We start from the raw sequence: 22,294 nt of genomic DNA, 5'->3' as shown, positions 1-22,294 counted from the left end.
AAAAACAATTTTTCAGTAAATTGCCTTTGCTAAAGTAATTGCTTTTACATTATCTCTACCGCACACTCGTTAAGACCAAGCTACAGTTCTGTCTCACTGAACATGCTTTTAATTAGTGTTTCTGGCTTTACTTCTGTGTTTCCTTTTACTGCCATCGAGCACTATGAATTGTCTAGCACTGCGTATGGAATAAATTGATCAATTTGTTCATTCATCAATTTATATGTGTCAGAAGAAATAGGAAATGGGAATACATCTCCCTTTGAAAGTGGCCATAAAGCATCCATTAGAGTAAATATTAATGATACATTAATGGGCATTGCTATTCCACTGTAACTAATGTGTAGTGAGGCACAGAAATTAAGGGTCCAAGCCAATTTATTCTGAAGTAAAATTAAGGTGCTTTTTGGCCTTACTAGAAAGTCAAGGAACACGATCAAGTTGCTGCTTGAGATAAACAGAAGAGCTAAAACTAGAGGTCAGGTCTGCCTCATACTCTACTGATCTGTCCATGGGACAAAACCTTAGTGTTAGCTTTTGTTGGCTGTTCGCTACAAACCACAGCTCTGTGTGCTAATGTTTAGCAGTTCTGCGTAGGAACAGACAGACAAAATTTTCCCCACAAATAGTATTGAATGCACCAAAGCTCTGCACTGGGCCGTTCACTGGATGTTGTAGCTACCTTTGGGGTAAAACACAGCAAGTACTCAACGAAACATACACAACTGCTTGGCAGTCTTTAATGGAGGAAGTGAAAAAATATTGCATCTGTTAGAAATAAACGGGGAATTTTAGAGAGGCAGAATGGAATTACCCAAGCTGGAATCTGACTTCAGTTAACTGGTGTTAACTCTTGCAAAAGCAGCCACAAATTTTCAGTGATCACACTGGTCAGAAGTTCAGTATGACCTCCTGTCCTACGGGTGGCATCCCAAACATCCTGGTACCTCCTACAGTGAGGAGATGGGCTGGCCAAGTGCTGACTCAGAGAAAATCACTATGTTATTTATTAATCTGCAAGGCCGCTTCCACACCACTTGGAGTTTATCAAAGCCTTTGCCTAAAATTCGCCACCACTTGCCATAGCTATCCCAAGGTTCCTCACTAGAAAAGCTTTCTGAAGCATGGCATATCCAATCCGTTGAACGCTGCAGGTCAATGGCTAATATCTGTAGCAGCTCTGTGACATCTGCATCAACAGTTTCTGGTCTATGCAGATTATTTGCAGAAGCCGTTGAAGTTCTGTGGTACTACAGAATCCTCCATAAACTTTACTTCATGTAAAAGCTGCAAATAGATACGCGAAAGGTATTTTTTCATGCCAGACAATTTGCATCTTCAGGTATGTCTAAAGCTGTGACTGGAGGGTGTAATTATGGCATCTACAGGGATCTCTGAATTCATTTTATCTTAGGTGGTACAGGGAGCAGGAGGAACGAAGGCGCGCCGACACAGATTTAAGCTTTCTAAGTCTTTGTAAGTCTACGAGTTCTCTGGGTACCAATAAGGGGGTGCGGCTTAAGAGCTGCAGATCACCTTAAACAAAAGCACTAAATAATTTCTTTGCCCCAAAATATGAACCAATTCCAGTCAAACATGTTGCACATTTATAAATGGTCAGTCCAATAGTTTCCTAGCGTTTCTAGCCTCATAGGAAGCAAAGCGCAAAAAGTAGTGGACCTAGTGAATCTTGGTTTTCTGTGCCCTTACGTCCTGTGGTATGTGTTCTGATGGTGTGGACTCCATTGGGAGATTTTCCCGTAGCTGGGCACTTACTGTTCTTTCTCATCTGCTTTCTGTGGTATTGAAAACAAATGCGCTTCCACTGAAGCTCTTCCCTTCACAGATGCATTACTAAAATCCCTTCTCTATCTGACTACTACAATGAAACACAAAATCTTAACATAAATTTAGACCTCTGTCTTTATATCGTATTTAGTGGAAAGCTGCCAGTCGCTTCAAAATTATAAAGAATCGATGGATAAAGAGACACATGTAACAAATGCAAACACAGCCCAATCCCATTTCCCTAGGAATCCAGGTTGAAGAAGTCTAGCAAGAAAGAGTCATTGCAGAAAACTGCCAGAGATGAAGCTAGCATGAAAACAGCGGAGATGGCAAAGGAAAATGCAACATTTCACTGGATCACTATTTCTTCCAAATTTTAAGTTGAAACCCAGTTTTTGGCAAAATTTATTTGCTGCAAAAAATTATATAAAATTAAACTTGATTTTCTATCGCTAAAATTTTCATTGAAGGTTTTAGATCAGGCATGATTAGAAAGCCCAAGAAAGTTTCCAAACAACAACCGGCAGAACTCTTTTAGTTGGAAAATGTAAGGATCAACAGAAACATGACATGTGGGAAAATATACATGGACTGGGGTGAAAGTTCTTAGGAAGTGAGGACCATTCAGCCACTTGCTTTGGATTTGGGCAACAGTGAAAAAAATTACCCTCAGAAGTTGTCCAAGCAACAGTGTCCTGTTTATATCTTGTGGTCTTATGAGTAACTGACTGGAAAAAAACAAGAATGAAAAGATAACAATTACAATAGAATTAAATTAAATAAGCCAGTGACTCATTACAGAGCAGTAAAAACAAAAACAAGATCATCTAGGACTCAATAACAACACAAGAATTAAAAGGAAACACAAAAATGGCTGGATTGTTTTCCTTGTATATACAACCAACCACACCGAGATAGGAAAGGAGTAGAACCGATCACACAATTCATCCATGGAAGGCAAAAAAATCAGAAAATACTCATTATTTGGCAACCACGTTAATTTTAGTGGGACAAAGCTTTCTCCTTAAGTGCCACAGAGGAACATAACTCGACATACACCCTGCCAAGGTGCACCACTGGAACTGACGGCAGTAGTCATCCTGCACAGTCAGTCTTGCTCCATGAATGTGTTTTATTAAGCAATATTGTTAGGCTTTAGAAAAGTGTTTTCAGTGAAGACCCATCCATAATCTCCTCATAATTTTGATATAGACTCAGGGCTAATCCCAGAGTTAGGGCAACCCAGGAAACTCTTGAAATATTTAAGGAGACTAGAGCTCAATTTCGTATTACTCTGTTGGGACAATTTGTGAAGTTATTGCGCTTCCAAAGCACGGTAGTGCTGGAACTGCACCTTCTGAACTCAGTGTTTTGCACAGAAACCTGACATGAAATGCTGAGCCCTGCAGAGCCATAGTGCTTTGGTTTAGAAAAAACTCTGAGAGATTTATTCTGAAGAAGAGAATGTATTATATAAAGGGATACCTTGACTTCTCAATACCATTGAATTGCCAAGGCCAATAACGAGCTGAAAAATTCAGGGTAGAATATCAAAATCCCCAAAGTTTCTGCTCATGTGTATTGGCTCACCTGGGACAAATTTGATCGTTCTGTCTCTTTTGTCCCATATTTCTAGTGTTCTCATTGCCATGATCTCCAGAAGATCACTTCTTTGGTGCACTAAGCTTGATGGAGACATGAGCACAGTGACTCTGGGACCGGTTTCGAGTTGTTTGTGACAGTTTACGGACCTTTAACTTTGCTGCAGCAGAGGGGTTGACCTGCTATTCCTGAAGCTTTAGAAATTCTATGGAAATACATCTTGTTTAGTTCTGCTTTAGCATGCAATCCAAAGAACAAAAAGCACTTTGTAAACACAAACAATGGGTGTTCATACCCCTAATAAGGTAAAGTAGTATCTTGGAGGAAAACAAGACACAAAGCGGTGAAGTTATTTCCCCTTATTTGCTCTGGGAGCCACTAGGAGAGCAATAAATAGAACCTAAATCTCCTGACTGCCTGTCCTGTGCCTCAGCCACGAGACTAGGCTTCATCTGACAGACACTGATTTCTGGGGTGTGCATTGTTTTTCTGCACAGATGGTAAATCCTCCTGTAGAGTAAACAGCCTGAAAGGGGAACAGCTGCAGATGCCTTTTTGACAAGCACCTCGCCTGATGCTGGCCATGTACCCGTCACATATATTACACTGTCCTCATCTTCAGTTGCGCCGTGTTGTTTACAGCCTGGTTCCCTGGAAGTCAATAGAGCTTTTCACAGCTAGTCCTCCAATTCTTGAAAAGAATACTCAAGTATTTTTAACTGTTTCACACCCAGGCTTCTATGAGCGTACTGTTTGTGGCTGTTCTGTGCTTGAGTTGCTTTTGTCCTTCAGTGTGCTGTAACTGAGCGGGAATGTTCTCCTTGAGTGTTCCTGGCACTAAAAGCTGCAGCCATGAGGTTAACGTACAGCTGAACAGATTTCATGCTCACTTACACCAGTCCATACATTTCAAAGCTTGTAGGGCTGAACAAACACATTCCTCTTGAGCAGTCTGGCTCTTTCACCACCAGGAAAGATGCTGCCTAGCTGAGACCGCATATGGCAAGGTCACTATCTGTTTCTGGTTCGCACACATGGGCCTTTTGCTAGGGAAGAAGTCGTCCCTTCAGTCAAGAAAGCTAGCATGAAACATTTTCTTGCCCCTAGGCTCTCCAGCCCTGGGTTACCGAACGAATGACACAGAACTCTCTCATGTTGCGTGTTTGTATTCATTGCACAAATGTTTACTGCTGACATCAAGTTCCAATTTGCTAGATGCATGCTCTGGTTTTGATGAAGGAGTGCTGAATTTATACATCTGCTCTAAAATAGTAACTTGCTAGCCGGGTTTAGTATTTTAAAATGTCACTGCCATTGCTGTAACGGATGCTAGCAATAAGCTGACAACAAAGATTTTCCACAGAGGAGTCATTAATGGATGCTGCTTCTGTAGCAGAATCCATCAGTTCTCTAACTCCTAACTCAAAGGTAACCACCACTTTGCCTTTCTTAAAATGCTGAAGATTGTGTCCTCGGGGACTGTAAATACTTAGTTTTATTTAATCCTGGAAAGGCACTCAGTTTGTTACTAGACAAATGGAGCAGAATCAGTCCCCTGTTTGAAGACATTACAGAATAAAAGGTGTTGATAGAGGGGAAAAAAGTGAGGAGCTTAGACCTGCGAATAATGCAGAAGAGTCTCTGAGAGGTTATTGGAAATTCACTAGAAACCACCGAACTATAAAACCAGAGGCTGAGTTCACACCATCTGCACTGACATGTAGTCAGTTCAGCACAAACTAGGAGGGATGGACTGAGTCAGCCTCTTTTCCACCTCTTCCAAAAACCTTGCGAAACATCCAGGAAAAGCATCACGCCGGCCTGGCATGCTGCCAGGCGGAACAGCTAGGGAGCGGAGAGGAGCTGTTCTGGCAAGGACCCACACCTGCTCTCTGTGACTCTGGCAACACCAAGCTGTGCGCCTTCGAGCGGTACATGCTCCCGCACTCGGGACAGGAGCCGCAGCAAGAAATGAGCCGAGGCTGACCATGATGTGACGGAATGGCTGAAGAAGAAGAGGCGTGGAGGAGTGCTTCGATTTTTAGATCCAGGAAGGCAGAAGAGGACTGTGGCCTTGGTGAATTGACAGAGGATCTCCTCAGACAGATCACCAAAACAGTAGCAGCTTTGGTCTATACTGATAATTAGGACTGAGCTTAAAGTTATCACAGAACATTTATTAGTCACGAGCGTTACACATGTCAGCTTTTGATGGCTGCACACCTCAGACTTGGAATAGCTGCTGAGATTGTAGTTGCAAGGCTAACCCAGCTTGATTCCCAGCTTGGCCTAAGCCTGTCCTTAATCCTGGCATGTTCTGAAACTTAAGCTACAAGGTATAATAAACAGGGACCGCTTTGTTTTAAATATCAGTATAGGCCAGGACTAATATTATGACAAAATGGTCTAGCAGGATGTTCTGGTATCTAAATGAACTGCTGATAAAAATAGTTTAACTACCAGAGAATGAGAAGATACGTTATACCTTGAAGATGAGAAACCTGTTGTTTTCAGTATATCCCTGAAATCTGTAACAAGCTTACATGACAAAAAAAAGAATCACACAGGCAGTAAAATTTGTAGTCAGTTGAGTTTCGCTAGGCAAATGAAACACTTGAGAAGTGTTTTTATGACAGTGTATCTGTGTGTACTAGGCCTTTTACCAATACAGAAATGCAATGAAAAAAAAATATTTATAACTGGCATTTGTATTCCAGCCAACGTTTTAGCCTAGAGCTGATCTTAGAGCAAGTACAAATACTGCCATGGGCTTCAGAGTGCCGGGATGCCACACGGATGCCCAATAAGCTGCGATTTGTTTCCCCGCAGCCCACAGGGAACTGGAGTAATTTGCAACAGAAGTAGTTTTTGTTTTCTGCAAGGCAAACAGTGAGGGGAGAGGGGAGGAAGCAGCAGGCATACATCAAGTGGTCTTTAAGCAGCTCGCCCCTGCCAAGGGAAGATAAGGAGAAATGAATTAGCTACTCTGGAACCAACTCCACTTCTGTTTCTTAAATAACTTCGGCTTTGTGCCTAGTTAAAGCACATCCTTGCTTTGAATGCCTTGTTTCCGTTCCATGTCAATTTTCTAGTGCTAAACTAATTTGCTGAGGCTCTGCTAATGTCCCTGCCAGAGGAGCTTCCATCACTCTTATCTTTATTTACTCAGAAACGTCATGACAGTATATTTTAGCCCTCTTTTCCTTTCAGATTATTCTCAGATCATTCCCCATCTATCCCAAAAACTGTTTCCTGCACAGTGATACATCTCAGCAAGAGGATAATGAAAATCCAGCAGTAACGTCCTAGACAACCATTGCACGGTGAAGATTAACTAGCTGGGGGACTAGCTGGTAACCCTAACCGGGTTTCTGAAGTTCTGTCAGTCAGCAGGCGGGAGCGCCACCAACACGACGAAGCCGCACGCACAGTGTGTAGATGCCCTACAACCTGCCACGTGATGTTTAGTCCAGCGAGGGACCCACTCTGCCTGAGCCGGCGTGGACTGTCCATATCAGCTCTGAGCCGCGGTGAGGATGGCTGCCTTTCATGGGGAGCCACACCGCTTAATGAACTTGGGAAGTGACAGCAAGGGCTGATCTGGTGCTGGGCTGCTTAGTGTCAGTCTCTTCTTTGCTTCTTCCAGAATTCTTTAGAGGAATCTGGGCTGGTTGATGGTTTGGGTTTTTTTAGCAAGTAACTGCAAGAAGAAACAGGGATATGCCTTAAGTGCTGGACTAATGTAATGAGACAGGCCCATACCCGGCCCATGGTCCCTTACCTTGCAGGATCTGAACCTAGTGCTCCATGTAGTTTATTTCAAGCTTTTAAGTCAGTGGAGTATTTAATGATTTTGTAACAAAAATCTGTTGTTAGGTTTGTCCGTTCTGCCTGTGTCTGCTCCTTTCCCCTTGAAGGCTAGCCCATGCTTCCATCTGCAGGACTCGGACAGAGCATCCACACTGGGCTGGAGGAGGTTACTGGAGGGCAGAAGGCTGATCCCTCCCTCTCTCTGAGGGCCGAACAAGGAGCCTCCCTTGAATGACGCAGGATGATCATGTTCCCCAGAGCTAACCCTGATGTTTCCCTGACAGGCAAAACGATCCCTCCCAGGAGCTGAGCATAGTTCCTTTCATGGGATAGCAGCTGAAGATGCTCCCTCCCCACAGGCAGGATGCCTCCAGCAGGAGAAAGACACAGAGCCCTCCCTCTCTCCTGGAAGCTGAAAATATGGGGGAAGCCTTTTCCGTACCTTCAGGGGCTCGGCCATTTGCTGCTTCTTACCCCTTTCCTCACCTGCTTCCTTGTGACACTTACTGGGACCAGATTTAATGGCACACAGTTTAGAACACGCCAAGGATAAAGCCTTTGGTTTTATATTCTCTGTGGGATAAAGCCCAGGGTTAGACTGATTAGAGGTTCTCTTCAGTTTCCTGTTAAATCTTTTTTAATTATACATCTTTTTTTAATCACAATCTCTTGGCTGATGTTAAAAGGGAATGCAGTAGGTTTTGGCTTTGGAATTACGGCTAATGACTTTCCAGCAGTTCAGAACAACAAGGTACCAGTGCCACCTCTTGTTAATAAAATCTGATAGCAACAAGCCAATGACTAATAGTCCAGGACTAGCCTTTCTCTGTTCCACTGCTGTCATGTAAAGTCATTTTAAACTTAGCTTATAGAGCCATTGTGGATGTTGGGCAGGAAACGTTTACACCTGGAGTATGTTTGCAACATTGACAAATTTTGCATGATTGTGCAGCACTGCGTACGATGCATACAGAAGCACAGGGTGAGCCGGCTTTCCCGTGAACCACAAACAGGACAAGTTATCAGTAGGAGTCTGGAACTGCAACCTTTCTGCTCTGAGCACCAGTATGGAACCCAAGGATCTAATCACCTGCTCCTCTCCTGAGACGCACAGAACTGTAGAAAAACAAAAGCTCTTTTTTCTTGCTGTTTTAAATTGGCAGGGAGTGCATGCACTCCAAGGAACAACATCAAATTTTAATTATTTCTTTATTTCTACTACAGTTGTGCCCAAAACCCGAGGCTGACTCTGGGACCCTGTTGCTATGTTCTGTTCAAAACGCCTCAAGAGAACCTACTGCATGAATGAATGAAACAAACAGTGAGAAAAAAGAAAAAAGTAGAAGGGAGGGAAATAATTTGAATAGGATGACAGGGCTGGTGATGGAGCTCGGTCAGGAAAAACCAAGTACTGAACCCACATCTCCTGAGTAGTTAGTCATACACTTACTTTGCCACACTGCCCACTTCCTTTTTGTATTAAGAGATACATATAGCCAGAAGTTATGGCAAAGTTATTACAAATTTCAGTTAAGATTTTTCTTTCGCACAATGCCAGGGCTTATTCCATGAAATTACAAGATGAGCTGCTGGACGCTGCTCCATCACGGAACTGCTGAACTCCTTACTTCTGTGCTACTGGGGTGAAGTAGCCCGTCCCATCTGCATTTTGGGAGAAACTTAGGATATCTATTCACACCATCCCCTGCATATGCAAACTCCACCCAGGAAAATGAAGGTGCACTTGTAGCATGTGCAGAAATATCTCTGGTAGCTTCATCTAATTAGCATGAATAATAACAGCCACAGAGATGCAGCTGAGGCATGGTAGGAACCGGATTACAAACTCTGAAAGATTCTGAGTACAAACTCTGGCTGTTAAACCCACATTGCCACACTTTTGCTGCTATTGTTACTGTGCTGTATTAGCCTAGCATAGGAAAATCAGCGCATGCTGCAGTTACGCCGTCCCCCATTGCTGATGCATAGATACATTCAAAGGCACAATACTTTAAAGAAGCCAGCTACTCTTGCGCTTCCATCCCTACAGGATGGACTATTCAGATAGCCTCAACGTGCTTTTGTTTAGTATGGCAGACTGCTACTGTGTGATAGAACTGAAAATAATGACCCTCAATGTTATTCAGTGCCTTGCTACCGACCAGCCTGGCACTTGGGTTTTGGCCTTTGCAGTGCTCGTACACACCTCGTATCCTTGAAGAGAGGTGAGTTGAGGGAGCAGAAGGGCGGGCTGGCGTTTTACCCAGCAAGCAACGGATTGGTTAGCACAGTATGTCATACAGAAGACAGCGCAGGTTGCCAAACTGTCAGGCTGAGAGGGAACGAATTCTAAGAACGTGGTTTCTTGAAGGCAGTGGCAATAAAGCTCCACTGTTGGGTCCTGTAAGAAGTCCTGAGGCAGCACCCTGCCAGAGACGGCTGTGCGTGAGCGCTGCCTCTAGCACAGTTACAACGGGAGCACGGAGCTTGTGCAATCCCCCCGTAGTGCAGCCATAAGAGTTGAGTTTCTTCCCCAGCTCAGCTCAGTCATACTCGCTTCCTGAATTGGCTTCCTCTACTGGGAATTTCCAGCCTTGTTGATGCTGACTCTCCCCTATCCAATGTGCTTTTGAGCTCCCCTCTCTAAACGTGGCAAGAACCTGTTTTTCACTGGGCTTTCTCCAAGAAACCTGGGTCATATGAAGTATTTTATGTCCGCATTTTTCTGTAAAATCAGCTATTGAAGTGTTTTAATGACAACAATGATACAGGTGACATGGTCTCTATTCCCAGCATCCGTCTGGTGTGTGGCCACAGGTAGAATTAACTTCACAACTCCTTTCCCTGCCTCCCCTTTTTCTGTTTCTCCGTAAGATAAGGAGCTCGGTGTTTGCCCAGCGCTCAGTGCAGTGAGCCACTCCGACAGGGGCTTCTATGTGCTACCAGGAAGGGAACGGAACACCATCCCTTTTCAGCATACTTCTGATATGAATGCAGACGTTAATCCAAGCCTTCATTCTACAAACTAGGAACAGTTTCTTCAGTTGTATAAATGGATGTAATCCCACTGAAGTGAAGACAACTAGTCCCATCTGCAGAGTTAAGCATACACTCAATGCTCTTTTAAGATCAGTGCTATCAATTAGCACCTTTTTTTATTAATAATTGCCCAAGACCCTGATCCTGTAAAACTTCACCTAATTTTGTCAGCAGTCTGCTTGGCATAAATACACAAAAGGTTCAGCTAGAGTGTCGGTGTTTGCCAGATCAGGGCCCTGACTGTTCATGCCTGGGAGCAAGGTCCTGCCTCTGTTTAGCCACCTCGTTCGCAGCACCAGCAGCCCAGATCCCTGCGAGGACTAGAGATGCTGCTGTAATGCAAGTAAGGTTTAAAAAGGAAGCTGCGCTGTAGCTCAGGGAAGCATTCTTTTGCCTTTGGCCTGAAAGCCTGCATCTCAATTCTCCTGCCAAGCCTTGGAGCTCACACCCCATGGACAGACGCAAATGGGTTTTTCCCATCGGTTTCATCAGAATAAAACTGTTTTGTGGTTTCTTGTTATAAACTCTTTACAGAAGCTAATTACTGTTGGCACAGAATTAACCACCAGTTGTATAAGTGAAATTTTGCTCTGCTTTGTATCCTGTGCTCCATTCACAATATGATAAAAGGAGTGTGCTGCCCAGCTGCGTGTGCTGTTCGGCAGATGCTCTGCTAATGCAAGATCAACCCATCCGCCCATCAGGTAGAAGTTAAAAGTCCTCTTTTACTTTTTAAATAAACACGGAGTAAATCCCAGTGCCCTTGTCACCATTTCCTCTCTAAACAAACTAGATTCTAATGTTCAAGGCTGCAAGCAAGCTACAGAAGCCTGCAAATGCATCAACATGTTTACCTGAGTGTTTAATATACTTTGTTTCAGACACACATGTGGTGTGGAGGCCCACTTTCAGGCTATTTTGCCTGCTAAGGTGTTTTTATACCATTTTGAATAGTTGCTTTAGCTGTGAAAATGAAGGGGAAAAATCTCTCCTGTGGAGAGCAATAAAATCTGTGAGGTTTGCATTTTATTTATGGAAAATTAATTCAGCAGGGTCAGTGGGGCATCAGTTTACAGGACACTCTAGCTCCACTGATGAGTAATCTGCTAATTAATAGCTTTGGAAATGCTGCCAAGATCCTGCCAGAATGATTGCAGCACACCAACATACCTAGCTCAACTCCTGAACATTCACATAAGCAACCATAGCTGCTGCGATGAGCAATCTGACCTCTTACTATTTCTTCCAGTCTGTTTTCTAGGCCAAAAGATGTTAGATCTTATATCTGTCCTCAGCTATAGATCTTTCATCTCATATTCTTGGCAGCATAAGCCTCAGTAGCTGAAAATGAGACCCAACTTCTGTTTAAGCAAGATTTTGGTGTTTTCAAAAGCAATAATGAAAATGCAAATAATCTGACAGCTTCCTCTTTGACCAACAGGAATTTAACAAATGTATCTGTGCACCCTATCTTTAAACCTAGGAAGTCTTTATACTGAAGTGAGGTAAAATAGCTACCTGTTTACATAGGAAATAATGAGTTTAATCATTATGGTCTCTTATTTTGTTGTTGTCCTACTGTGAAGTAAAGGCAATACAGATTCAAGCTGAATCTGTCGGTGAGACGTACATACCTGAAGGATTAGTTTTATTGGATACCAAGTTATATCGCCAACTGCCCCAGAGTCTGAAATGTTGGGAAAATCTGTTCTAAATCTAAAAATTAATTTAAAACCCCACAGGCCCTTGTGTAGTATCCTCACTAGCAACTGATCCTGCCTCGTTGCGGACTCTAAGCTCTGTTCAGACCTGTGTTATTTTGTGAAGCATGGGGAAATCTAAGGGAAGACATATCTTAGATGGGTGAGAGGCTTCCCTCTTCTGCCCAGAGCTGCTGGCAACCAAGGGGCTATTCTATATAGCAGAGTTTACTGCTCTTAGTCCTGAGAAGAGATGCCTTCAATGTTTCCCTTTCCATAGTTCTCCTGAAAGTAAAGATGTACTTTCCCCACTTCCTCAATGCCCACTGAGGATCCTGGCCTGAAGAATGAACCCCGTTCCAATCTTTTCTGTTGTATCTGTTCAAAATTCTCCCCTTTTTAAAATTTTGTATATGCTGTTTTCTTGCCATGCCTCACCGCTGGAGAAGAGTTCTTGTATGGGGCGCATACAAATTGGCACGGATTATCTGTTGTTGAGGGCTTTGCAGGAAAGGATTAGCCGTTTGATGCTGCACCTGATGGGAGTCGCTTTCCTTTGTGTGTGTACATATGGAAATGTGGCGTTCCGTTTCTCATTTGCTGTTGCTGTCACAGAGGAGCTAACTTGTCCTTCACACCAATATATGAGTTAGTGTGGCACTTTCTTCATGTGTTTCTGGATGAAGAATTGAATTTTGCTTGTGTTCTTGGCAGGTGTGCACCTCGTTCACTTGGTCTTCCTCAGCATTCCAGTGCCGTTCTGTAAAGCGTTGCACTGGAAAGCCTTGTGAAAAACAGTTTTCTTCTACATGTAAAGTGGAAACTCATATTGTCAGAATAGACTTTTCTTCTTTTACTAAAGGTCACAAAATTAACAGTAAAGTCACCACGAGAGAGCACACCATGCGCCTTCTCTGCGGGGATCAGTTACACTGAGCAAAACACGTAATTCCTTGTGTGGGACAGCTGGGAAATGCAGTAAATTGTGCCCAAAGCCACAGAAGAACTACATGGAGTGTGTCTCCTGCATCCTTCCCTTTAACATACTGCTCTCTAGCTTCTCAGTGCTAGCTATTTCTGAGGGCTCAGTTTCTTGATATGAAAAAAGCTAAGGAAGTAATAAAATGCCTCAGGTGCTAAACAGAAAATCTGAAAAGAGCGGGCAGCAGCAGAGAGTCCCAAGAGATTCCAGTTAGGATTTCAGTGACTTTCTTCTGTTCTTCCAAACCTACACAGGGAAGTGCAAGTTACTGCTTTCTAGATGTTTAAATGTTTGTCTTCGCACTTCCTCACTCTCTTGGTGAAATTCATTTGACAAATCAGAAGTATGATTTTGGTGGAATTAAGACTGGGATTTGGAATATAGGTCCACAAATTAATGCTTCATCTAGAAAATATGTTTGGCATTTTGAATGTCCAATAGACCAAGGGCAACATCCACTTCTGCCTTGAATGTCCATGTCACCTTGGAAAGTCCTGAAGCTTCCTGGTCTACAACCACTGGATCAGGATGATTAGCACCTGCCCATAGCGCTTCTATGGATTAATAACATACTGCAAGTCAAAGCACTTTTGGAAAGTTTTAATCTCCATTCAGGAGCACAAAGAATGTCAGCTGTTTACTGGTCCTTAATAACATAATGCTATCATCGGTGATAAGAAACAGGCTACTGAACCTGTTCTCAGTGGAATTTTTTCAGGGGAAATTTACCTACCTCATGGTTGCCTGATCCTCTCCATCTTGAGCTAACTGTCCCAAAATGGGACTGACCAAAAATGGCTAGTCACTTTTGGGAAAAAAGGGCATAATTTAATTGTGAAGTTTGCTTGTTTGTGTCTAGTGAGCTCAGGAAGGCAGACAGATAAGAGGAGGATCAACCCTGTGAAAGGGTTGAATCTATGCGAAGCTCAGGCTAGTTCTGCTGAATCCAGTTCACACGCACTAGAATCTACTCGACCACTTCTTTATGCTTTCATTAGTGGACGTGGGTTACAGTCCCTGTTGATAAACCTTTCATTTTTATCACTGATGTGCTATCTTTTCCTTGCTTCTGTCACCTTCAGGAAAGCTGTTACCCAATTCTGGGTGCCATTTGAGGAAGCAAAGATTAAGTAACAGGCAGCAACAGGGGATGTATGACGCTGCACTGAGAAACTTCATCTCTGATTAACAGCAGGTTCCGTAAATGTTACCCTAGCAGAGGGACCACTGGATGCTTCCCTGTCTGAAGTTCCTTTCTGGACGCTTTCCCCACTTGCTTAGTGTTTGTTCTTCTGCAACAGCAAGGAAATGAAGAAGAGGAAGGAAAAGAGGCAATGAGCACACATCTAATGAGGAAGGGGGCAGATTAAGGTACTAGAGGTACCCTTAAAGCTTATGCAACTGGCCTGTGCTCAGCAATCACAGTGTCCAAACAAGGCATAGAAGCAGCTTTCCTGTTAGACAAAGCCATGAGAAGGAAAGGAGAAGTGGAGCCCTCTGGGTTACAGGAAATCAGTACGGACCAACCAACGCCCTGTCCAGACAGCACAGGCCCTGCCCTTTCCCCTCACCTACCATATTGTACGTCTTTATCAGTCATAGGGCAGTTCTGGGTGTTGTTCAGCATCAGCTAATGACAGGTATCTCTCCCAAGTGAAGCAATCTGAAGACCCATTCCTCTTGCGTGACTTACCCAGAGGCGTGGGGGCAATTCCGGAGACCAGTTTTTCAGCCTATTCTGACTGTTATTTTTGCTAATTGAGAGACTAATAAGGTAGTAACTTCAAACTAAAAGATAGAAGGGGGCAGACTCCCTCCTACACATAGACATTACCCAAGTTTAGTAAAGAAAAAAACACGGCTTAGCCAGGGAGGCTGAAGGCTGCGGAGCAAGCCTGATGTCCAGCTGCCCATTGTCAGTGAGCCCCTTATCCCTGATCAGGAGGAATCTCTCCTATGTACAATAAAAACCTTTTCTTTGGGCTGATTTCTTTGCACATTGCATCTGGACCCTGAGGATTTCCTAGCATATTAATCACCTCTTCACTTGTACCTCTGAGTGAGATGAAAAAACTTTCCTCCTCTAGAGATTCAAGCTGATATAGTTGATTTGTGGTAGCTGCTGCAACCATACTTTTGAATGGCTCATCAGATGTTGCTTTTTTTTTGCCTGAAATTACATGATCTTTATGCAATGTTGTATTTTTGCCCAAGCGTTTGAGCTTTCCAAGTGCCATGAATATCCGGTCCAAAGTTATCAGTCTTTTTTTCTGTTGTATATGTCACCATGAAGCTTAAAATGGACCTGGAGAACCACTGTCAGGACAAATGATGTCAAACCTTCTTCTATTGTCATTGGCTTCTTAGATGTTTTCTGTATTTCATTGTGTTGGACACAGTAATTCTTTGAAATTCTTGTTGTATTTAATTGCCAGTGACAGAGCTGATGCTTTAGTTTCTGGGCCTGAAGAACAACCTGTTTTTTACAGAGTATGAAGGGCTATGTTTGAGCTCCCAGCTCAGTGCAAGGGAATCTGCTGAAGTTGAAGGGCTGTGGTTTGAAATGAACTCATTTGCAGCTTAGGGTTTTGAAAAAAAGAGCTTAATTGTGCGTGCCGCTGGAACACAAGCCATCTCCATCTCCCGGTGAAGTCGACAGGGCTGAGCTTCATAACTGGAGCTCAGCACCTTGCTAAGTCAAATTATCGTATGTGATTGTGTGCCGAGACTGGAGGATACCCTCCAATACACCTCAGCATCATTTGAACTATTTGTACGTATTATAATGGTGCTTAAGAGTCCCAGATGTTCAGCTGAACTCGATTGCGCTGGGTGCAGTACAAACACGGAGTGAGAAGGTCGGTCCCTGACCAACTGGTTCTGTAAGCGTGTGCTTTGTTTTTGCACTAGGGAGATACATGGGGGTTTTTGAATGTGTCAACCCCAACACTGCCATTCAACTGAGTCAAAGGTACCAGCTGAGTGGGTGGATTTTTACAGAAGGCCTGGCTAATTTTTAGACCATTAGTAACATGTAGTTGAGGAAGATAAGATAATGAACAGTATGATCCAGTCTCATGCTGCAGAGTGCAAAGAGTTCAACTGCTAGAGTTAAGAAAGAATTATTTTTCCCGTCTCTGCCATTGCACAACAGTAGAGGTGCTTGAGTGAGGGGATGTCTGAACTGCTGGGTGTGGGGTTGCAGCAGGAGGCAGGACGCAGGCCATGCTGTGGTTTACTGCTGACCGGTTTGGAAAATGCATCTTTTTCTTATGTTTCAGAAGTGGGAACTCTATAACTAGTTCTGGAAAGGCAGCCTTGCCCTTCAATTCCTGAAGAGCTGACAAAGAGCATGAGGAGAGGAGCTGCACCCCGGGAACTGTATTGCAAGAGCAGGAGTCTATTCCTATCTCTCTGTGCTGAGATTGGGCTAAGAAATTGTCCATGATGACTTTGTCGAGGTGGTGTAAAACACCTTCATGTTTGTAAGCACTTAGATGAGAAGGACAAAAGATTATGAAGTGGTTGTTTAATATTTGGATTCACAAGTATCAGTTGCAGGGCTTAAAGTAAGGGATTGTTTCCACACTGTGGTTCAGGTGGATCAGTGTCATCTCTTGAAACAAGTGATCTTCTAATTTCAGCCTCACCAAGCATAACATCAGCAGTTACTGCGTGATTGTGGAGCTGTTATGGACTCACGGAAAAGTACAGAAATGTCCTTTGTTTTCTGTACAAGCCTCAGTAATTCTCTTCTTAATACATGTGTGTATGATTGCAGCTAAGACTCATCGGGCAGAGCTCTGGAGAGGTTTTCCCAGCCAAGAAAAATGGTGTCTTCTCCTTCAGCTCTAGTATCACCATCCATCCAAAAAAAAGAAAAAAAAAGGTTGAGATGTTGAGTGGCGCAGTGCACGTAACTTTCCCTACGATGTTTTGTAAAAGCAAGCTCCATTTGGCTACCGAGTTATTTTAACTTTTACACGCAGTACTACGAAGACCCTAGACTTCTTTACTTGCTTTGGATACGCTGAACACATCAGCTAATACTCCTGTTTGCAAGCAGTACGTACATATGTGTTTAAACGCCTGTATATACTGTTGTAGCACAATTTTTCTTGAAGTCAGATTATAGCACAGTGCAGGTTATTAAACAGTGATCTCTATACAAATTAAAAGGCTTGGTACGTACCTTTAATATGGAAGTACAATTACAGTAATTTTATGTGCATACGGGCTGCATAAAAGCACACATGCCGTTCTGAAGAGTCGGGCCTGTGTTCTGGATGCGTTAGCGCTGTTTGCACATGCAAATGTGAGGCTTACTCACACGAGGGCCTGCCTTTGAAGCTCCACCGCTGCAGAATTGCCATGTAAATGTGCCTGCGCTCCAGGACTCGGGAGATTTTCAAATGGTTTGGGAAACACGACTCAAAAATTAAGACTCTTCTTCCCATTTCCTGTTAAGCACTGCCAGATCTGAGCAATACCGAATACACAGCTGAATAGATGCATTTTCTTTTCCTTCCTCCCAGACCGTGCTGGAACGCCGCAGCGCTCCAAGCTATGGACAAGCTCCATCACCCCCGTCACCAAACAAGCTACTTGTTCAGTTCTGACTCGCTTACTATTCGTTATAACTTAACTATTGTGCAGACTCAAGGTGAACTCGTTATATGAACAGTTCGTCCCCCGCACGCCTGTGAGCGGCCGAGACTGGCGATCCGGTGGATGTGGACTGTGCAGTATCCGAAGGTGCCTTAATCCATTCGTGTCGTGTTTGAGCACACTTTGGATTTAACCGTTCCTCATCCTGCTTTCCCTGTGATGATGTGAATGCTTACAAGCACACTCACAGTATTTTTTTTGCCTCACGCTCAGGCTCCGAGCCAGAACTGATGTCAAGGATTGGTGTAAGAACAGCAGGTTTCTGTAAAAGGGGCTGCCGGAGCGATGGCACGCGTGCGGCACCGGTGGGGACGTTACCAGTGTTAAGACACTGTTTTGTTTTTGGAAGTCTGGACTCAGAATCAGCTGGAAAAGCAATGGGATTCCCAGTGAGTGCTGACAAAGTAGGTCAGTTGAACGCAAAAGTGAAAGCACACGCACCACCCTATTCCCACGTCTGGCGGGGGAGCGCATGTCAGCCTGCAAGCGCGAAAAGCCCCAGGACTCATGCGTGACTCGAGTTTTCCGGTGAGTAACTAACGCGGCCACCCTGCGTGGACGGGAACGGGCAGGACGCGAGGGCCGGTGCGGGAGCGCAGCCGGCGGGGCCGGGCCGCGTGTGCGCGCAGAGGCGCGCTCTGGGACCGCGCGGGCGGTGCGTGTGCGCGCTGCGGGAGCGCCGCGGCGGCCGTCTGCGCCCGCAAGGGCCTGAGAGCCGGGGGTGCCGCCGGGGGCACCACCCCAGCGAGACACCCCCGCCCCCTTCCCCGCAGCACCTGCGGCATCCCGCCCGCAGCGGCTGCGCTCCGCTGCGCGCCCGGAGGGCCGGCAGCCCCGCTCGGCGCCCCCCCCCCCCGCCGTGCGGGCCCGTTGCGTTTCGCGCCGCTCGGAGGAGGCGACGCGCCCCCGCGCCCCCCGAGCTGAGCGCGGTACCGGGGAGCCGCCCCGCCACGCACCGTCAGGTGCCCCTGCTGAGCAGGGCGGGGCGGAGCTCGGCGCGGGAGAGCCCCGCCGCGGGGCGGGGCGGGGCGGGGCGGGGCGGGGTTTGGCGCCGCGGTGCCCAGCGCGGGTCCCGCAGAGCCCCCGGCCGCGGGAAGCGAAAGGCGGCCGAGCGGGTGACACCGGCCCCGGCCCCGGCCCCGGCGCGGGGACGGGAGGGGGAGCTGCGGGGGCGGCGGGGGGGAGCCGGGGGGAGCCGGGGGGCGGCGCCGGGGGGAGCCGGGGGGCGGCGCCGGGGGGCCGGGGGGCGGCGCCGGGGGGCCGGGGGGCGGCGCCGGGGGGCCGCGGCCGCTGCAGGGCACGGCCGGAGCGCAGGAAGGGCTGGCCCCGCTGCCAGCCGCGGCCGGCCTCGCCGGTTCGCGAGGTGTGAAGTCACCTGTGAAAATGGCTCGGGAAGCAAGTTCTGGGTTTGGTTTGGTTTGGTTTTTTTCCTCCCTGTGGCTGAGTAAAAATGATTTGTTTATATAGTCATTAATTTGGATTAACTCTATGTATGAATTTTAAATGGATCGCTGTTCCTCCGTGGCGTGGGTACCGTTCCAGGATATAAGCGTTGTAATGCAAATTAATTTTACTCACTTCCAAAGTGGATTCCAAATTAGCATCTGCACAGGGAATTAATTAGGAGTAGCTTTTCCCTCTACAGCATAAAAATAACAAAGTCTCGAATCCCACAGTTCTTCAGGGGTCACAAAATACTGCTGCAGGATGGGACTAAGGTTTCTGAAATGTACCACCTACCTCGTAGCCGTTGCTTTCCAAAAGTCAGAACGCACTGAGCGTAGAGGCTTTTTTCACGTTACACCAGAGAGAGGGATCACCCTGTCTTAAACTCCTTTTGGACAACATAATGTATTATTAAAAATTCCTAGGGGGGGTATAACAAGTAATTATTTCTAAGGTTATGGAGATGTGAATGTGTTACTGCGGGGTAAGGTAAGGTGTGAACTTGCTGCATATCATCCCTGCTGTGGTTTGCCTTGCGTGCTTACTTTTACCCAGCGGTAAACACGAAGCTACCCCACTATGAGAGAGGAAGTGTCTCTCTAACTTGAGACATCTTGGTAAGCACCGTAGCAGAACAGCAATATTTTTATTTCTCCTTAATGACTTGAGGCCGTTTCTAATGCTCATACATACGTCTGATGGGCCAGTGAGCGCGGTAGTGTCCCATGGCAGAGCGTTCCTCCGTTTGACCACAACGAGCTGTCAGCACAGGTGATGAATGAAGAGTTCAGACTTCAGTGCCAAGAGAGGCCAGCCTGTGAGTAATGGTCTGTCACTGGTCTCAGATCATGAGGTGTTTGCATAACTTTGGCTCGGGACAAACCCAAGCCAAACATGACAGATGATGCCATATAAGCTTTCCCAGTTGCTCCAGTTGGCTCATTCCAGTCTGATCTAGATCAGCTGGGCCCCAAGGTCATTAGCGCTCTAGAACCCTTTATTGGCCAGGGTGACCGAGTTTGTGGCCCCCTCCCTCTCTTCTGAAGGATGACAAAAGGGAAGGTAAACAAGTGAGGGAGTTATCTGCCACTCTGAAGGTTCAGCAGTAGGGAGGAGAAGGGATGAGGCCATGGTAAGTAACACAGGCTCGTGCTGTTCCTTCACAGGAGCCACCACCCAGCTGATGTCCCTGCTGTGCATGTGATTGCTGTACACACAGACGAGAGCGGTATCATACTCTCCTCGGGATTTAGCCACTTCCTAAATTTGTGGTTTGGTGCGCAGAATAATATGTTGTGTTTGATAGCCTCTGAAAGGGGCTAAAATTAGAAATTGAGCTGGATGTGATTTCCAACTTTTTTGGGCCAACTTTCCTGGCTGGCATTTCCCCCTTACCCTTCCTGCTTGCCCCACGTTAGCTACTTCTCACTCCTTTTGGGGGGCTCAAAGGCAGTGGTGTCATATCTGATCACTAATTGACCTCCTATGAGTATATAGGATGAACATATATATATAGGACTAAAGTGCACTGGGACATGCAGGACTGGTCTTCAGCTACCTAGCTCATGTTGTGGCTGCCGGCAATAGCAGGAGCCTGACTCGGAGACACAGGAATACTTTCCAGACCTGCGTTCTTTGTGCCCAGTTCTGTTCTGCTGGGCATGGCACTGGCAGTTTTGACACCTTGCCTTCTCCCCCTCACCGTTACGTATCTGAAGCTTTGAGAGGCAGCAGCACCCAGGCAAGCCCACGTTAATTGGGTTTAGGATCTCCTGCAGATAAGCTGTTTTCTTCAGGCTTAGGGGCATTCTTCCTGCTCCTGCCCCGGGCAGAACCCTGTTCCCTGGCAGATGGTAGCAGGCTGCAGTACATCTTCCCTATCCCCTCCCTTCGGTTTGAGATTCAAACAAAACCAGACGCTGAAGTCACACAGACCCCGATAACCCAGTTTTCATCATTAATCCCCCCTCCTTATTGCCTGGCCCTCTCTGTATTCCCTTGGAAACCATCACATGGGGGAACCATGGTCATGGGGGAACAGCCTGAGTCTCACCGAGGGTTCTGGTAATGCACCCACCCCTCTTCCCCATGATCAGGCTTAGGCTACTCCTCTTCACTATATTTTCACTGGAAAAAAAAAAAAAAGGAAACCGTTAGGTCAGCAAGTCAAAAAATCAGGGAAGGAAAAGGCTTCTCAGCAAAGGCAGGGCCTCCAGCAAGTGAAAAGGAGAAGGAAGAGCAACTGTACACAGCCTGTGACTTGGTGGATGCTGCCACACATGCATCTGAGTTTCTTGGCTGAAGCCGTGCATTGCAGTGGGTGGGGAAGGTTCAGAGTGAGGAGGGCACCCTCTTTGTTCACACTCTAGTGCTGGTAAGGGTCTGTCTAAATGCTCACATCCACTCCTTTGGGCTCGGCACTAACTGGTAGGACAGTTATGGCCTCCCTCCTTTTATGTCTCTCCTGTTCATGCACGCATCTAAGAGCAAAGAGATGTGCCAACACTGGTTTGAGTGTAATCTGCTCCTAATACTCAGGTCTAGGAGCTGTTACAGTTCAGCTTGTTTCCTTCAGCATACCCTATGGCATTATTATTATTCAGGAATTCAGGCAAAACCTCCTCCGTGACACCTGCCCAAGGAACCTCCTCCTTCCTCCAAGGATGCCAGATGTTCTTGGAACCGAAGACCATGTCGTCTCAGTTCTGCAGGGAGTCCCTCTCCAGGCTGTCTAACCTGAACACTAGAAGGTACTTGAGGGGAGATTTTTCATTCGGTGTCCCTGAGTGTCAGTAGGGTTTCATTGTCCATCTGGATGTAATCCCTCTGCTATTCCCTTAGCTCTCTGCCACCCGTTTTGTGATGAAGGCCCCAGCAAACCCAGAACTGCCTTGCTCACTTCTGTTTAGATGGGAATTTCTGTCAGCTCCTCTGGTCTCTGAGGTTAGGTCCTTTGGAGAAAGGAGAGAATTCCAGTGAGTCTCTGCAAGTCTCTGCAGTTTGTGCTCATGTCAGGACCCAGAAGGGAAGCACGTTTCACATGGAGGGGGCCTTTGCTGAAAGAATGTAACCTGTCTCTTACCTTGGTGACCCCATATCTGGGGGAGCCGCTCTTTGTAAGTGAATGGCGGCACTAAAAATAAATGTTTTGCCCCCATCTCCATGCTGCTAATATTTTGTGTGGAAGGATGGCTGAGTGGGTGGACTGACTTCCTTGTTCCTTTTTCTTACCTTTTTTTTTCCTTGTTGTTTAGCTTAA

At 45.8% G+C, this 22,294-nt stretch overlaps 1 protein-coding gene across 8 annotated transcripts in view; it reads left to right on the top strand.

Annotated features, from left to right (window-relative positions):
- PEDS1 (plasmanylethanolamine desaturase 1) overlaps positions 1 to 22,294 on the top strand; it is a 199,112-nt gene that overhangs the window by 89,048 nt on the left and 87,770 nt on the right. For 5 of the 8 annotated variants that reach the window (XM_064465210.1, XM_064465211.1, XM_064465208.1 and 2 more), the window contains one exon: positions 17,457 to 18,117. The exons of the other annotated variants lie outside the window; for them this stretch is intronic. The gene's annotated coding sequence lies outside the window, so the exon portion shown is untranslated. The remainder of the gene's footprint in view (positions 1 to 17,456; positions 18,118 to 22,294) is intronic. 8 annotated transcript variants of the gene reach the window in all.

This window comes from Phalacrocorax carbo, chromosome 14, assembly GCF_963921805.1.
Source record: "Phalacrocorax carbo chromosome 14, bPhaCar2.1, whole genome shotgun sequence".
NCBI lineage: Eukaryota > Metazoa > Chordata > Aves > Suliformes > Phalacrocoracidae > Phalacrocorax > Phalacrocorax carbo.
This window is presented reverse-complemented; position numbering and strand designations above follow the sequence as displayed.